Raw genomic sequence first — 10,008 nt, forward strand, 5'->3', positions numbered from 1 at the left:
AGTGACTTACTTACTGAGTTACTGACTTATTGAGTTATGGAGTTACTAACATACTAAGTTATTGAGTCACAGACTTAATGACTTACTGACTAACAGATTTACTACTTACTTAATGACTTACTGACTTTCTAACTTATTGACTTAATGACTTCTTATTTACTGACTTGCCTACTAACTTATCGACTTAGTTATTGACTTACTAACTTACTGATTGACTTAGACTAACTTATATACTAACTTATTGACTTACTAACTAATTGGTTTATTGACTAACTTAGTATCTTACTTACATACTTATTGACTTACTTAGTTAGTTACCGAGTAATTGAGTTATTGACTTACTTACTAACTAACTAGGTAAATTTATTACTAACTAACTAACTTACTAACTGACTGATTTATTAGGTATGTTAGCTTGTTGGAAACCTATTCAAGGGCCTTGGCATTCATATTCGAAATATATCAATCACTGAACATTTACTACAACTTTCTATACACTTGAGAATTTCTTTATTGCTTAGAGTGTTTGACATACAATGCTTGAAAGTTTAAGCATTGAAAATTCACAACAATCCTTAGCCTTAGACACAAGTTTTTCATTTACAATTTTTTGTAAATTCACCAAAGAGTGTGGTGGAGGGAAAGAGTTTAGATTTAGAATTGATGTACTTCTGAATTGGTGAGTTTGGTGAGTGTAATATGAGAATTGTCTTAGATTAGATTTATAAAAATTGAAATTCATAATATAGTGAAATCTCATGTGGTTTGCAATGGATAGAAGGTGGAACATGATATATCGGTGTTCTTTATTTCCCTACTCCTTTACATTTCTGCCCTTGATTTTTTAACACTCAGTGCATGTTTGGTTCAGCTTATATTTTGTAGCTTATGCTTATTTTTTGAAAAATAAGCTGAAAATATAAACAAGGTATGTTTGGCAACCAAATGAAATAAGCAAAAAGTATAAGCTCCAAAATCATGGGCTGGTTTATTTTTTTGTTAGCTTTATTTTTTTCCAATTTTTGCACTTCCCATTTTACCTCCATCATAACTTTATCTCTCATCCTTTTTACTCTTCCACCAAACACCATAACCCTTCACAACATCACCCCAAGCCCCATAATTCTCCTTTTCCTCCATCTTTTTATCACCACCAAACTCTATTACTCCTCATATCTCTCCCTTTCCACATCCTCCCAATGGTTTGATAATCAATTTTCTTTAATAGTTTCATTTTAATTACTACTATTTTTAATCCAACTAATATTATTGAGTTCTAATTTCACTTCATATTTTTTAAGAGTTTGTCAAGCAAATATTATTTGGTAGATGCTGGTTATTCAACACCCCCTAGATACTTGGGGTCATATAAATGTGAGCGATATCATCTTCATGAATTCATGCGAGCTACTGGATTTAATAGTCAGATTGAAGTCTTCAACTATCATCACTATAGCTTAATGAACACCATAGAAATAACATTCGGTGTTTGGAAGAATAGATTTGTAATTTTGTGTCGCATGCCCAAATTTAAATATTCTACCAACTAGTTATTTCTACAATGACAATACATAATTTTATTAGGCAAAATAACTTCTTAGATCCTGAGTTTAACATTGCGGATTATCATGATGGTGATAATCCAAATGTTGATGATGATGCTACGAATGAAGATGATGGTGATCTTATTGAACACATAGATAATATATCTTCTGAGCACATGTGTCTTGTTCTAGATTTAATTAGGGATGACATCATAAAAACTTTTGTATGAAATCTTGATATTTGTATATTATTTATTTTGTTAATTGTATAATTCAAGTTTAACAACTTATATTTATTAATGTATTAGGTTGTTTTTTAATATTGATATTGGTTTTTATATTGTAATTTATTTTAATATGTATTTTTAGCCTTTGTTATGCAATATTTAAAATTAAAAAATATATATCATGGTAAATATTAAAAAATGTATATTTAAATAGTGTAAAAAACAAACAAAATAAACATAACATAAAGAAATAACCTCATACAATTTTCTGTAATTTACTATGTAAAAAATAAGATTTCTACCTTACCCAAACAAAACATAATAATTTATATTCAGTTTTTAGCTAAGGTACCCAAACATAAACAAATTATAATCTTATAATCTCACAGTTTATAAGCTGGAACTACTTAATTTATACCAAACACATGCTTATTTTTTGAAAAATCGGCTAAAAATATAAGATTTTGCTTAATATTTGAAAAAATCAGCCAAAAGTGTAATATATGTATGTTTTTGACAACCAACTTAAATTATAAACTCAGTTTTTGTTTTGAAAAATAAGTCAAAACTATAAGCTACAAAATCATGGGTTGGTTTATTTTTTGTTAGCTTATTTTTTTCCAGTTTTTCCATTTTCCATTTTACTCATCATAACTTTATTTCTCCTCCTTTTTACTCTTCCACCAAACACCATAATTTTATCACATCATCACCACCAAACACCATAACTCTTCACATCATCACCACCAAACATCATAACTTTATCTCTCTCCTCTTTTATAATTAATAATATTTGTAATCCTACTAATATTATTGAGTTCTAATTTCTCTTCGCAATTTTAATTATTTGCCAGCTAATATTTTTGTAGATGTTGGTTATCTAACAACCCTAGATATTTGGGGTCGTATAAACATGAGCGATATCATCTTCCTGAATTCAAGCGAGCTACTGAATTTACAAGTCATAATGAAGTCTTCAACTCTCATCACTCTAGCTTAAGGAACCCCATACCAAGAACATTCGGTGCTTGGAAGGATAGATTTATAATATTTCATTGTATGCCCAAATTTAAATATTCTACTCAGTTTTAACTAGTTATTACTACAATAGCGGTACATAATTTTATTGGACAAAATAGTATCTCAGATCTTGAGTTTAATATTATTGATGATCGTGATAGTGATAAATCAAATATTGATGATGATGCTACTAATTATGATGATTTTGCAGAACACATGTATAATATATCTTCTAAAAACATGTTCGAGATTCAATTAGAGATGAGATTATTAAAAAATTGTATAAAACCTAACATTTCGATATTATATATTTTGTAAATTATGTAATTCACGTTTCGCAAACTCTATTTCTTTGTATGTTACGATTTTTTTAATATTGATATTTGTTTTTATATTGTATTTTATTTTAATATATTTTATAGCGTTTTTATGCAATATTAATTTTTTTAGTAAAAATATATGACTGTAAATATTAAAAAAATGTAAAAGCAATCAAAATAATCATAACATAAGCAAATAACTTCGTACAATTTTCTATAATTTACTATGTAAAAGACAACCTACAATAAAATCCATGTTGAGCTCCTCCCAAAGTGCATTAGGAATAGGTAGCGGTTGTAGCAACCATGCAGGAGAAGACGCCAAATATTTGCTCACTTGGCACACATGGTAGGCTGCTACAAACTTTGTTATTGTCCCCTTCATGCCAAACTAGAAAAGCGACTGTGCCATCCTCCTATAAGTTCTATAGATCCCTGAGTGCCCTCATATTGGGGAAGTGTGGAATTCCTACAATAGTTTGGGAATCCAAACCGAATCTGCTACTAAAATTAACCTTCCTTTGTAATACAGTCGATCATGTTCCATAGTGTACCAGGGATGAGAATTCGGGTTAGCCTTTAGGTCATTCCAGATTTTGGCCAAAACTGAATCTTTTTTACTTCCTCATCAATTTCTACACTGTCTGGCCAGAAAGATCTAGTTATTCGGTGCAATTCCTTGTCTTCATCCCTTCTAGAGAGCGTCTGCAACTCTATTTGATGCTTCTACGTTATACACAATCTCGAATTCATATCCCAACAATTTAGCCAACCAATTTTGTTGATTCTGGGTTGTTATTCTCTGCTCTAACAAGTATCTCAGGCTCTTTTGATCCATGAACATTGTGAATTTATGACCTAAGAAATAAGGCCTCCAACATTGGATTGTTAGGACCAAAGCCATCAACTCTTTCTCTTATATGGATTTGGAGAGTGTTGATTCTGCCAACACTTTGTTGAAAAAAGCAATTGGCTTTTTATCTTGAATTAACACAATCCTAACACCTTTCCCCGAAGCGTCATACTCGATGGAGAAAGGTTTTGAGAAATCTAGCATGGATAGTACTGGTGTTGTGGTAATTACTTGCTGCAGTTGTGTGAATGTGTTTGTACTTTCGTCAGTCCACTTGAAGTTTCCCTTTGAGAATTGTAGATTAGAAATCTAACACCACAAATTCTCTCACAAAGATGAACAATTACTGAATTACCTCTTTATTGAAATAAGACTTCAAGATACAAAAGAACCAAGGTAACAAGTTACCCCCAAAAGGAACACTCTCTTTTTCACACTAGATCAACCTAGTAAAATGAATATAAAAAAAAGACCCCTTTCTCCCTTCATAGAGGGGTTCCTTATAAAGGCAAAACAGACACATGGCTCCTATCAAGACAGAATATAACTAACTTGTCTAGCAACTACACATATTCCATTAGTTACCCTACTTCTCTCCTATTTGCTTGGCCCTCTTCCTTCTTCGATAGTAAACCTGTAGAGGCTTCTCCCTACTAGGCTGCAGCCCAAAATCATCATACCCAACACTTTCAGATGAGTATATCACTAATAAGATGTCATGATGTTCATGGTCTATATCCTATCACCACTAGTTATAAAGCCAACTATCCATCTACTTTTGTGTTCTCTTAGCAAAAATAAGTTCATTTATTGTGAATATTTATCTTTCCCTAATTTTTGTGAGTCTTGTGTTTTTGGAAAATATGTTAAATTGTCATTTTATGCTTTATTATCTAATACTTTAATGCCATTTGACATTATTCATAGTGATTTATTGACTTTCCTTATTTTAAGTACTGCAAAGCATAAACAAAATATTTTCTTCTTGGATGATGACTCAAATTTTTTGTGGACTTACCCATTAGCAAAAAATCTGAAGTACACTTTATTTTTTTCATCTCTTAATGTCCTCATTAAAATAAACTTTGCCTAACAAATTAATGTTTTCAATGTGACAACGAGAAACAATGAGCATTTCAAAAAAATTGTGACAAAAATGGTCTTATTTTTCGGTTCACATGCCCACACCTAGGGGTGTCAATATGGGCATTGCCCACGGGCCAGCCCGCATTGCCCGCAAAAAAATGTGGGCAGGGCATGGTATGTTTGCTTGTTAGCCCATATTGCCCGGCCCGTTTGCCCGCTTTATTAGCGGACATTTTAACCGGGCTCTGCGGGCTGCCCGCGGGCATTACATTCTACACTTTAAAATTTTAATTTTCGCCCAATAGGTAGTGGCCCAAACTCTTTTAATTATTGCATATTTGTTAGAGAGAATTATTATCTAATATGGTTAGAGAGACATGTATTGAATTATTATTATAGAGACTTTTAATTATTATGTAATGTGGTTATGTAAAATCTATTGATTTACTGCCTAATGTACTGCATAGGAAATTTGAATTGACATTTGATAACTTAGCATTCACCAATGTAGCTTTTTTAATGTAAACAGGAAAATGCCCGCGGGCCGCTCGTTAGCCCGTTAGCCCGTTTTAAAACGGGCTGAGCATGACTTTTTGTTCGTTAACCAATTGCGGGCATGCCCGACCCGCTTAAATTATTGCGGGCATTTGCGGGCGCGGGCTAAACAGGTCGGGCGGCCCGTTTTGACACCCCTACCCACACCCCTCTTCCCAAAATGGAATAGCAGAAAGAAAAATATACATCATGAACAACATAATTCACACACTTCTTGCTCATGCTTTTGTGTCCTCATCCTTTTGGGATCAAGCACTTGCATTGACAACATATCTTTTAAATATTCTCCCATCACAATCTCTCAAACACAAATTCTCCACTCAAATTTTATATCATCGAGATCTTACTTATAAATACCCCAAGTGTTTAGTTATTTATGTTGTCTTCTTTATCCTTATACTACCATCACCAAATTACAACCTTGTCCTACCCTATTTGTGTTTTTGGGCTACCCATCTAATCATAGAGGATATAAATATTATGATATTTCGAACAAAAAGATAATAATTTTGAGGCATGTCGTCTTTGATGAAACACAATTTCCTTTTGCTAAACTACACACTTTGTATGTGATTTTCTTAATGATGAATTAAATCATTTCTTATTGTACCAATGGAAAAGTCAACTTTTGCAGAACTCCTACAACTACCTCACCCAAAAGCCCACGACCCAACTCAATTCTCGTAGCAATAGATTCACTTACTCACCTAAATAGTAGCTTCACTACCACCACATCAACACCGTAACCCACACCAGAAATAGACAAGCCACACCACAACCCAACAGGACCATGGTAACTCGAAACATGCATGGTATTTTTAAACCAAAACATAATTGAGCTTGTCTATTTCCGCCAATGGCCATTCCATTTATCTGATTCATAAAAACCCAAGACTAGCCTTGTTTGAGCCAAATTGAAAAATACACTATGTAAGAGGAATATGATGCTCTTATTAAAAATAAGACGTGAGATTTAGTACACTGACCTTGTGATATTAATATTATTTGTTCTATGTAGATTTTTCGTTATAAGAAGAAGTCTAACTATTATTTTGAGCGTTATAAGGTTCGTCTTGTTGGTGATGGCATGTATCAAAGACCTGAAGTTGATTATGATGAAACCAACAACTTTTTGAACTTTTTTCAATATTGCTCTATCCAAATCATGGCCCATTCATCAATTGGATTTCTAGAATGCTTTTTTGCATGGTCAACTCCGTGAGACTGTTTATATACATTAGCCTATGGGTTTCCGAGATCCCGTTCATCTAGACTATGTGTATCTTCTAAAAAAATCTCTTGATGGTCTCAAACAGACGGTTCGTGTATGGTATCAACAATTTGTTAACCATGTCTCCACCATAAGCTTTCATCAGAGCAAATATGATCATTCCTTATTTATCTACCGTAAGGGTAATGACATGTCATACATTATCTTATATATGGATGATATCATCCTCATCACATCATCTATGATCATCGTAAGCCCATCATGTTACTACTTGCTTTAAAATTTGCTATGAAGGATTTGGATCCTCTTAGATATTTTTGGGCATTGTAGTAACCAGACATGCTGGTGGCCTCTTTCTTTGTCAAATAAAATATGTTGAGGAAATCATTGATCGAAGTGGCATGAGATCTTTCGAGCCTACAATGACACATGTAGACACCAAAGAAAAACTAGGTGTATCCTCATGTTCACCATATGAGGACCCGACTCATTGGAGTCTAGTAGGCGCTTTGCAATATCTTACATTTACAAGACCAAATATCTCATATGGTGTACAACATGTATGCCTACATATGCATGATCCAAAAATAAAGCACATGAATGCTCTCAAATGCTTTTTGCTTTACATGCTAGCCACACTGTGTTTTGGCTTACATTTTGTGCACATCCTCAATTTATGGTCTTACTTCATATATTGATGTTGATTGGGGTGCATGTCTTGAAACTAGATGCTCTATATCTCGTTACTATGTTTTTATCAGTGATAATCTGATCCCATGGTCCTCAAAACAACAACCCATTATGTCTCGATATAGTACCAAAGCTGAGTATGGATGGGTTGCCAACGTTGTCTCTAAGTCATGTTGGATTCATAATTTTCTTCTGGAACTTCATTTTCCGATTCACAAAGCTAAATACTTTATATGATATCATATGTGCAAAAAGAATCCTTCATAAATGTTTTTCAAAAAATGTGACTTAACAAAAAATCAGTTCAAGAAGACCTAGAGTTTTTTCCTAAATAGGATCGAGTAATTCTAACATAGACATGATATTTAACTATACAACAAGTAAGTTCTTATTGTCTATTCTAAGTCTAGATGACAAACTAAGAGAGATGAATTAATTTTATGGTTTTTTCACTTTAATGCAAAATTTTGCAGGTTTATAAAATTATAAGAGTCACAGATGTAATAGAAGACTAAGCGTGTGTTTGGTATGGATTATGTTTTTTGTTTCATTTTATAATCTATGAGACTATAAACTGTGAGATTATAATCTATGCTGAAAATTGAATATAAACTAATCTGTTTTGATGCGGTGTTAGTTGTGGTGGATAGGCTAAGCAAATATGGTCATTTTATCCTAATCAAACACCTCTATTCCGCTACATCCATTGCAAAAGTGTTTGTTAAGGAAGTCATTCGGCTTCATAGAGTCCTCATTTCTATTGTTAGTGATAAAGATCCTACTTTCATGAGTAATTTTTGGTAAGAGCTTTTCAGGTTATAGGGTACTACATTAAACATGAGTATGGCCTATCACCTGGAATCGGATGGGCAGACCAAGGTTCTCAATAGAACTTTGGAGACTTATTTAAGGTGATTCTGTTCAGAACAGCCCAAAGCTTGGGCAGAATGCATTCCTTGGGTGGAGTATTGGTACAACACTACATTCCAAAGTGCAGCTCACTACACTCCCTTTAAGGTAGTCTATGAAAGGCCTCCTCCTTCCCTATCTAGATTTGTACCGGGAAAAGTTTTGGTTGAAGCAGTGGCCCAAGATTTAATGAATAGAGATGAAGCTTTGAAGCAACTCAAGTTTCTTTTGCAGAGGATGTAGAACCAAATGACACATTATGCAAACTTGCACAGAAAGACATCTTCAATTCAGATTGGGGATTGGGTCTATCTTAAGATCGGGTCGCATAGACAAAATTCTTTACCTACCAAGCTGCATCATAAGCTATATGCGAGATACTATGGACCCTACTTGGTTTTAAAATAAGTTGGAGTTGTAGGCTTTAAATTATAGCTTCCAGAACAGTCACATATTCACCAGTTTTTCATGTCTCTCAATTGAAAAAGGCAATAGAATACCATCAAGTAGAGCCAGATCTGCTAACAGAATTTCAAGGCACTGCAGAAATCTATCAACCCTCTAAGATTTTGGATTCGCGTACAAGTAATCGAGCAAGTTCCGAGATTTCACAAGTGTTGGTACAATGGCAAGGGAAGCCTCTAGAAGAAGCCACTTGGGAAGATGCCTCTTCCATCAACAATCAATTTCCAGACTTCAACCTTGTAAGATGAGAGATTACCTTACAATGTCGTCATATGGGATGTTGCTCTGTTATCCATATACCACTCTCGTTAGGAACATTGACCAATATTGTATGCATTGCAGCTTCGATATTTGTTGGGGCAAGAGACGTAGAACTAACGATGGGGGCCTGAGGGTATTGGCCCAAAATTCCTTGTTGTTTCACTAGACCATTCAAACTAGGGGTGGCAAAATTATCCATAATCCAAAATCCATCCAAATCCATTCGTTAGAACTAATGGATTTAAATGGATATAATCCAATGGATGATGTTGATAATGGATGGATTCAAATCCATCAATTATATCCAATGGATATCCATGGTTATATCCATTTGGATAGATAACCAATCCATCCAAAAAAATAAAAATAAAAACAATTTTTTTTCCAATTAATTCAACATTAATATAAAAAATATCTCACCTTTCTAAGCATAATCTCACACACATTATAAAAGTTGAAAATTGCAATTGTGATTTTAAAAAGTGCTTATCAAAAAATTAAAAACGATTACGGCCTTAGTGCTTTACCCCAACATCTTAATGCAAAGTACAAATATATCATTTTGGTTATTGACTAATGTGATAATATAATAACAAAATTAAATATTTCAGGATGATGAACTGTTATATACAACTTATGGAAGTCCCAATTATTAGGAGTGTAAGCGATTCTGGTTTAAACCGTAAAACTGATGAAACCGAACCGAGCCGTAAAATACAGTTCGGTTAAGTTTTTTTTATTTTGAACCACTTAAGTTCAGTTTGGTTCTCGGTTTTGTAAATTTTGGAACCGTTAGAACCGAACCGAACCGCATATTAAAAAATAATTTTGTTTTATATGTGGATGA

This window comes from Lupinus angustifolius, chromosome LG05 (genome assembly GCF_001865875.1).
Source record: "Lupinus angustifolius cultivar Tanjil chromosome LG05, LupAngTanjil_v1.0, whole genome shotgun sequence".
NCBI classification, from domain to species: Eukaryota; Viridiplantae; Streptophyta; class Magnoliopsida; order Fabales; family Fabaceae; genus Lupinus; species Lupinus angustifolius.